Below are 8,978 nucleotides of genomic sequence, written 5' to 3' on the forward strand. Positions count from 1 at the left end.
TTTCAACCCATTCAGCTGCTTCACAACCCCAGGGATATCTATCACTATGTCCTCCATACGGGAATCTGTACGAGACTCAAATGGCGGTATGTTTGTACGATCCTCCTGCGTGATAGATTTCTCAAACGCTAAATTTAAAATTTAAGCTTTCGTTTTGCTGTCTTTCGTTGCCAGGCCAGACTGATCAGTGAGTGACTGGATGGAAGCCTTCGACCCGCTTGCCGATTTTACGTAAGACAAGAATTTCCTTGGGCTTTCAGCAAGATCTTTTGCTAAGGTATGGTAGTGGTTGAATGCTTCGCGCATCGCTCTTTTTACAGCAGTCTAACACCTTGTCGTTTACTCGTGGATTCCCCGTCCTTCAACAATTTTCCATAGATTTTCAACTGACATGCTTCGCCATTTCCTTGATGCTTATTCCCAGATGCTGGGTAATAATGTGCCCTTTGTAAAAGTGTCTTATGACAGTGTATTTCACCAATTACCGCCCGTACCGTCGCTAGAATGGTTCACCATTGCCGGCTTCTGTGACCGAACTGTTCTAGGCGCTTCAGTCCGGAACCGCGCTGCTGCGGTCGCAGGTTCGAATCCTGCCTCGGGCATGGATGTGTGTTAGTTAGGTTTAAGTAGTTCTAAGTCTAGGGGACTGGTGACCTCAGATGTTAAGTCCTATAGTGCTTAGAGCCATTTAAACCATTTGGTTCACCATTCGTCTCTGCTCTTTACCGCCTCACATTCCCTCAACACCACCAGGTGGTATTCAGTCTTTTGGTGGCCAGTAGTCATCAGAATAAATAATGATTAACCATCACCATGTCCACCTCCACAGGTGAATGGTCAGCGCGGCAGAATGCCTTACGAGAGGCCAGGTTTCGATTCCCAGCTGAGTCAGAGGTTTTCTCGAGTTGGTGAGCGGGTGTTGTGCCGTGTTCATCATCATTTCACCCTCCTCGACATGCAAGTCACAAAGTGGTCTATCCGGGGAAAGGCCCTAGCCACACACTTATTTACATTTATCATCGCCCTTCAGAATGGTACACTATTTGTACACACCGACTGACAGAAAGAGATTGAGCGTCTGGAGGGCATGACTCCCTGTCAACATACGAAAGGGTACCCAAAATCTGAATCTGACACGCAAATCATTACGAGCACACTGGAATACCGCTAGATGTCGCCCCATAAATCGCTACTGAATCAGTGTCACGAACCTGCCAGCTGAATGGTTTAATTAGTTATCTGTGAGTATATTTCCATTTTCGCTTTTGCGATAGCTTACTTTAAAGAACAACGTGCCTGTATCAAGTTTTGTTTCAAACTTGGGAAATCAGCTGCCACAACGCACCAATGTTAAAACACGCTTTTGGAAACAACGCTTTAGGGCAGGTACAGACTTATGAATGGTGTGATAGTTTTGCAAGCGGATGGACATCGATTAATGATTAAGACCGTTATTCAACAAATGAGATATCTGAGTCTTCAAGATCGTAAACAATGTAAGATCTCTGCAGCACCTAAGAAAAATTTATAGTACCTATGAACCTTTTGTTGTTGTTGTTGTTGTTGTTGTTGTTGTCTTCAGTCCTGAGACTGGTTTGATGCAGCTCTCCATGCTACCCTATCCCGTTCAAGCTTCTTCATCTCCCAGTACCTACTGCAACATCTATCCTTCTGAGTCTGCTTAGTGTATTCATCTCTTGGTCTCCCTCTACGATTTTTACCCTCCACGCTGCCCTCCAATACTAAATTGGTGATCCCTTGATGCCACAGAACATGTCCTACCAACCGATCCCTTCTAGTCAATTTGTGTTACAAACTTCTCTTCTCGCCAATTCTATTCAACACTTCCTCATTAGTTATGTGATCTACCCATCCAATCTTCAGCATTCTTCTGTTGCACCACATTTCGAAAGCTTCTATTCTCTTCTTGTCCAAACTATTTATCGTCCATATTTCACTTCCATACATGGCTACACTCCAAACAAATACTTTCAGAAACGACTTCCTGAGACTTAAATCAATACTCGATGTTAACAAATTTCTCTTCTTCAGAAACGCTTTCCTTAGCATTGCCAGTCTACATTTTGTATCTTCTCTATTCCGACCATCCTCAGTTATTTTGCTCCCCAAATAGCAAAAAACTCCTTTACTACTTTAAGCGTCTCATTTTCTAATCTAATACCCTTAGCATCACCCCATTTAATCTGACTACATTCCATTATCCACGTTTTGCTTTTGTTGATGTTCATCTTATATCCTCCTTTCAAGACACTGTCCATTCCGTTCAGCTGCTCTTCCAGGTCCTGTGCTGTCTGTGACAGAATTACAATGCCATCGGCGAACCTCAAAGTCTTTCGTTCTTCTCCATGGATTTTAATTCCTACTCCGAATTTTTCTTTTGTTTCCTTTACTGCTTGCTCAATATACATATTGAATAACGTTGGGGATAGGCTACAACCCTGTCTCACTCCCTTCCCAACCACTGCTTCCCTTTCATGTACCTCGACTCTTATAACTGCCATCTGGTTTCTGTACAAGTTGTAAATAGCCTTTCGCTCCCTGTATTTTACCCCTGCCACCCTCAGAATTTGAAAGAGAGTATTCCAGTCAACATTGTCAACAGCTTTCTCTAAGTCTACTAATGCTAGAAAGGTAGGTTTGCCTTTCCTTAATCTATCTTCTAAGATAGGTCGTAGGGTCAGTATCGTCTCACGTGTTCCAATATTTCTACGGAATCCAAACTGATCTTCCCCGCGGTCGGCTTCTACCAGTTTTTCCATTCGTCTGTAAAGAATTCGCGTTAGTATTTTGCAGCCGTGAACTATTAAACCGAACCTATTGCGTCTAAAGGATTAAGGCTTCATGACGATCAGATGCTATACCCCGTCTAAGTGTGAAGGAAACTCGAACACTTGCTTCAAGACGATCAAAACTTTCTCACAAACGTTATACTGATTACTAAAGTTGAATGTATTGCTGTAGCTCTGAATCCAAGCAGCAGTCGCCGCTATAAAGGAGTCGTTCGACTCGTAGAACTAAGTCTTTGTCGATATGTACGTATATGTACGGATGAAGTTATTCATAAAGCGTTCGTCTCTCCTGATCACACAGTCTATGAACAGCTCTACCGCAATGTTCGCAGACGTTTGATGTACGATATGAGGAGAAAAAAAGATTCACACATATGGTGTACGAGCAGCTGGGTACTCTTCCATGACAATGCTTGATCCATATTGTTCAATAATTCTTTACTGAAAACAAGATGACGCTTGTTCTCCACATGCCGTGCGTACCGGACCTAGCTCCTTATGACGCCTTCCTTTTTTCGCAAGATGAAAATTAAGTTCAAGTGCTGAAGGTTTCACCACCGTAACAGAGGAAGATTTCAAAGATGAATTTCAAAAACCGACAGAAACTTTGCAATTGGCTTCTTCGCTCCCAAGGGTGCGGTTCACAAAAAAATTTGGGTTAGGCGTACTAATTGTAATCAATATGTTTCGAAAACTTTTCGATACCACCTCGTAATTTCATATAAGTGAATGTCGTTAAAGTGTGTGTAACTTGTTAACGCAGCAACGAATTCTGAGGACTATAACGAAGGCAGAGTGCATCAATGTTCGATCCTGGTGGAATACAAAGAGTATTTCCGAGATGATACCAAATTTTACGGCAGGGGTAACGGAGAAAGGCAAGTGTAAGTTGTTGTCTACAACTATACTTCACAGGTTCGTCACTTTTGGTAAACACCAGCTCCAATTAGCTATTGACTTCACCCTCTGACCGAGCGAGGTGGCGGAGTGGTTAGGCACTGGACTCGCATTCGGGAGGACGACGGTTCAATCCCGCGTCCAGCCATCCTGATTTAGGTTTTCCGTGATTTCCCTAAATCGCTCCAGGAAAATGCCGGGATGGTTCCTTTCAAAAGGGCACGACCGACTTCCTTCCCCGTCCTTCCCTAATCCGATGAGACCGATGACCTCTCTGTCTGGTCTCCTTCCCCAAAACAACCCCCCCCCCACTCTTCACCCTCTGACACGAGGTCTCTTCCTGCCCAACACGTGGCAGAACACCAAAACCGCGAAACTTGATATAAATCCAGAAAGTGACTATTCATAATTCCACGGCCATACGCGGGAACGCCCAAACGAATTATTATAGGCCTTCTGTGCTAAAAAAAATCATTTTATGAATCACAGATGATCACTAAGTATACGAAGACATCTTAGACCTATTGTACAATATTTCTTTATGAAACTACTTTAGCACATTAACGCGGCGAGTTATGTGTTAATCTTCTCGTCCTTATTTCCGTGCCTGTTCTCTGTATACATCTTTCTATTTTCCCTTTCTTGCACGTGTGTCTTGGTCGTCCATCCTCTTGAGCCAAACCCAGATCGCCAGGAAAAATTACTGGAAAGTAATTACTTCCAAGCTTCCTATTTTGGTATCTCCTGTTAATTTTATTGATTCTGATTGTGAAACACACTTTATAAGGCAATGTTTCTGAACCATTTACAGAAGATTAAGTACTATGAACGGAATAAACTTACGAACACATCCACAACATATATGAATGCCTCACTAATTACACAAAGAAAGATTGGACACAATTGGATAAATATGCCAGAAGTAAGGTATATCTTGGTCCAAAAATTCGGCATAGCTCTTGGTTAATCCTCATTTATATTTTTGTAGTATGATTCCGTTGGCTAACGTTCACCTAAAGTTCTCAGGGGTGAACTTATATTGATTACGTGGCTGTCGCCCGTCTGGATACCGTCCCTCATACAGACATGGGGCGCTTCGCATAAAGTGCATCGGGAGGGGCAGCTGAATCAAACTCTCTTTAGTGCCAATCTGAAACTTTCCTTCGTCTCGTCGTCGGAGAAACTCTCAAGTCGCTTGAATCCTCACTCAAGACCACGACCTTAATTTAGGCACCCTATGTGATGAGGGTAACGCAACACACACACACACCACACACACACACACACACACACACACACACACACTTATTTATATGCATTTTTATTTTTCTGTGGCAAAACGGACAACATTCTTCAGAAAGAAATTAAAAATTTTGATGTATTTACTTCCGACCTATTGATCTGCCCTTGATTCAACAGGATGGACGACCAAGACACACGTGCAAGAACGGGAAAATAGGAAGATGTGTACAGGGAAGAGACAAGGAAATAAGGACGATAATACTGCACACGCCAGAACGACAGCAAATAGCAGATCCAGTTCAGCTGGTAACCCCCGCCCATGAGGATGACCAGGTTGGGAAGGATGTTGAGAATTAGAATTGAAGTTTTCGGGACATTTATATCTCTGAATAATGATACTCTTTGTAAGACGTAACATGCTGTAAACTCTTCGATATATGTATGATCTGTGACTTGTAAGTAAAGTGTTGTGTCAAGATTACAAATGGCTCCTTACTACTGTAATTCACGATAGTTCTTAAATGTTACGAACTCATTAAAACTGTGCAGTGATGAATTACATTAAAAATTTACATTTGTATCTTTTCACGTCCTAGAAATACACTATAAATCTGACAGTAAAAATTGTTTCGAATACATAAATTAGCAGTCCTTGTAGTTGGTGTTCCTAATACCCGCTTTGTACTGAACTGCTTTTGGCACGCTTAAATGCCCAATTTAATTTAATTAAGTAATTAAAAGTATCGCTCAATATCCATTAATCCCTCTCCCGTGAGACTAAGGACAATATTACACATACTGTGATGTTATCGATACCTCGATTATTAATTAAAGCTGATTTCATTCCTCGTCAGTTTATTAGGCATCCCAGCATCACTTAATTAGCTGCAATTTACGTATCAATGCTCATTTTCTACACTTAATATGTATTATCGAAACACGTTTTGTGCTGGCGTATACTGACATTTTTCGATGTCGAAAAATTTTTCTCTGCGTATCATTACCGAGCGAGAGGCCACAGTGGTAGAAAACTGGACGCATATTCGGGAGAACGGTGGTTGTGGTTCAAATGCCCATGCGGCCATAGGGATTTAGGTTTCTCGTTACTTCCCTGAATTGCTTGGTTGCTTTGTAAGTTCACGATATATTCCCATCCACTGCTCCAACGTGATACGCTTACGTGTCGAGTGCTGTAAGTGAATTCTTGATTCCGAAAAAAAGACACCGTGACGAACATCCATAAACGTTTGTGTGCAGTGTATGATACTCATGCAGTTCATAGGAGTGGTGTTGGGTAATGGGAAAATAGCGCCAGGATGTGCAGAAACGGAGTTCAATGATCGAAGACGTTCGGGACGTCGCGTCACAGCCATTACTCCTGAGATGGTGAATCGGTCGGATGCCACTATTCATGCAGACCGGTGCACTGGAACTGGACAAATGGCTCCACAGCTATTGTGAGAACTGGAAGTGCATGAGCATTGATAGAGATTCATGTATATTCAAGGGTTTGCTCAAGATGGTTTCCCCATGTGCTCAAAATAGACCACAAGATTCAAAGAAAAGCCACTTCATCTGAATTGTTGAAGCGGTGTCAGGCCAATGGAACGTTCGGTCTTGTAGTGAAACCTGAGTACATCACTTCGAACTGGGAACAAAAGGGCATTCACTCGCATTGTGCCACCCTCGAGCATCCAAAAAGAAGAGACTCAAGGCAACTCTTTCTACTGGCTAAGTATTCACGACGACCTTTTGGTGTAGTCATAGTGTTATTCTCGTGAATGTGTTGCCAAAAGATGGCTCTGAGCACTATGGGACTCAACTGCTGAGGTCATTAGTCCCCTAGAACTTAGAACTAGTTAAACCTAACCAACCTAAGGACATCACAAACATCCATGCCCGAGGCAGGATTCGAACCTGCGACCGTAGCGGTCTTGCGGTTCCAGACTGCAGCGCCTTTAACCGCACGGCCACTTCGGCCGGCGTTGCCAAAAGAATTAACCATTAATTCATTGGCACATGTGAACACTCTTAACAAATTCAATATCCGTTTCCGATGTGGTCGATCGGGCAAGAATCCAACAGGAATCTTGCTACAACATAACACTACAATTCCACAAACAAGTCTGAGAATCTGGGAACACTACGCCAAAGGAAGAGGAAGAGGACAAGAAAGAAAGGACGCTGCCACGTGTGTCGAAGGATAAAAAGACAACTCATCGGCGAAAGTTTGTGTGAAGTGCAATGAAATTACTTTTCACGTGCATCTGCTTATAGAGCCTATATGCGTTACATATCATCAAGAGGAGACTGACTTATACGTCACTTATTATATTTGTGCCACTGATTTATTGTAGGTACAGTTGTTTGTAAAGAGTTAACATTAATTTTCAGTCATATATACGAAGGTTGACTGAAAAGTAATGCCTCCACCTTCGTAACTCTTCAACAGTTGGCAGCATTGGTATGCGGCAGGTACTGGCTTGTTCCGTAGCCTCTTCTCTACTGCTCCAGGTGGCGGGAAGCCTTAGCATTGAATGGGTCTGTTATTACAGTGTACAGTATAGAACCCTGTGCAGACGGTCGATCAATGTGATTTAAGAAACGTGCAGTCATTGAATTCTTGACAGCAGAAGGTGTCACCCCAAAGGAGATTCATCAGAGAATGAAAGCAGTTTATGGTGATTGTGTTTATGTGAGTACCGTGCGTCGTTGGGTGAGTATGTTTAAGGATGTTGAGGCGGGAACATCTGACCTGCGTGACAAACAAAGAGTTGGACGTCCTGTGACAGCAACCACCGAGGTTCACAAGTAAAATGTTGACAGATTGATTCAGAACGAACGTCGTATCACTCAGAGAGAAATTTCAAGCACAATTCACATTTCACAAGAACGTGTGAGTCACATTATTGCTTTGCTTGGCTATAGGAAGATCTGTGCACGATAGGTACCCCGGATGCTGACTCCTGAAATGAAAGCGCACAGACTTGAAATTTGCCAGGAACTCCTCTCGCGTCACGAGAATGAAGGTGACGCCTTTCTTCATTCAATTGTGACACCAGACGAAAAGTGGGTACACCATTACGATCCGGAGACGAAACGTCAGTCTATGGAATGTCGACACAAAGACTCTCCCCAGAAAAAGAAATTCAAGAAGCAGCCCCCAGCTGGAAAAATCATGGCCACAGTGTTCTGGGACGCAGATGGTGTTATCCATGTTGATTTCCTTGATCGTGGAACAACAATAAATTCAGACCGTTACATCACAACGCTGCAAACTCTGGGACGAGGACTAACAAGGATCCGAAAGAAAAGGGAAATGTTTTCCTGCAGCATGACAATGCCAAACCAAACACTTCACGTCCCACCACAGAAGAGCTTCAGAGACTGAATCTCACCACCGTACGGCATCCTCCAGACAGTCCAGATTTAGCACCGTCTGGCTTCCATCTGTCCCCGATAATGAAAGATGATCTGCGGGGACATCGTCATGCTTCTAATGAAGACACTGAGAGAGCTGTGAGACTGTGGTTGCGGAAACAGAGTGTAGACTTCTTCCGAGACGGCTTCAGAAAACTTGTTCATTGTTGGAAGAAATGTATCCAAATGACTGGTGATTATGTGGAAAAGCGAATATTGGTAATTAAAGATCACATTATGAGGATTATTTCTACCTTTTATTTATTAAAATATTCCCATCCAAAGCCAATTAACGAAGGTGGAGGCAATACTTTTCATTCAACCTTCGTAAATTAAATATTGTATTTCTTCCATTTGTTATGTATTTGTATCACGAATTTCTTCATTCAGGTGCTGATTAAAGCTTTTGAAACCAATATAGAATAATATTACTGTAAAGTATAAAGATTTATCTGATTCTTAAAGAGGGCAACGGCCTTGCCGGCAGCGGATACACCGGTTCCGGTGAGATCACCGAAGTTAAACGCTGTCGGGCGAGGTCGGCACTTGGATGGGTGACCATCCAGGCCACCATGCGCTGTTGCCATGTTTCGGGGTGCACTCAGCCTC

The sequence above is a fragment of the Schistocerca nitens genome, chromosome 2 (genome assembly GCF_023898315.1).
Source record: "Schistocerca nitens isolate TAMUIC-IGC-003100 chromosome 2, iqSchNite1.1, whole genome shotgun sequence".
Taxonomy (NCBI): domain Eukaryota; kingdom Metazoa; phylum Arthropoda; class Insecta; order Orthoptera; family Acrididae; genus Schistocerca; species Schistocerca nitens.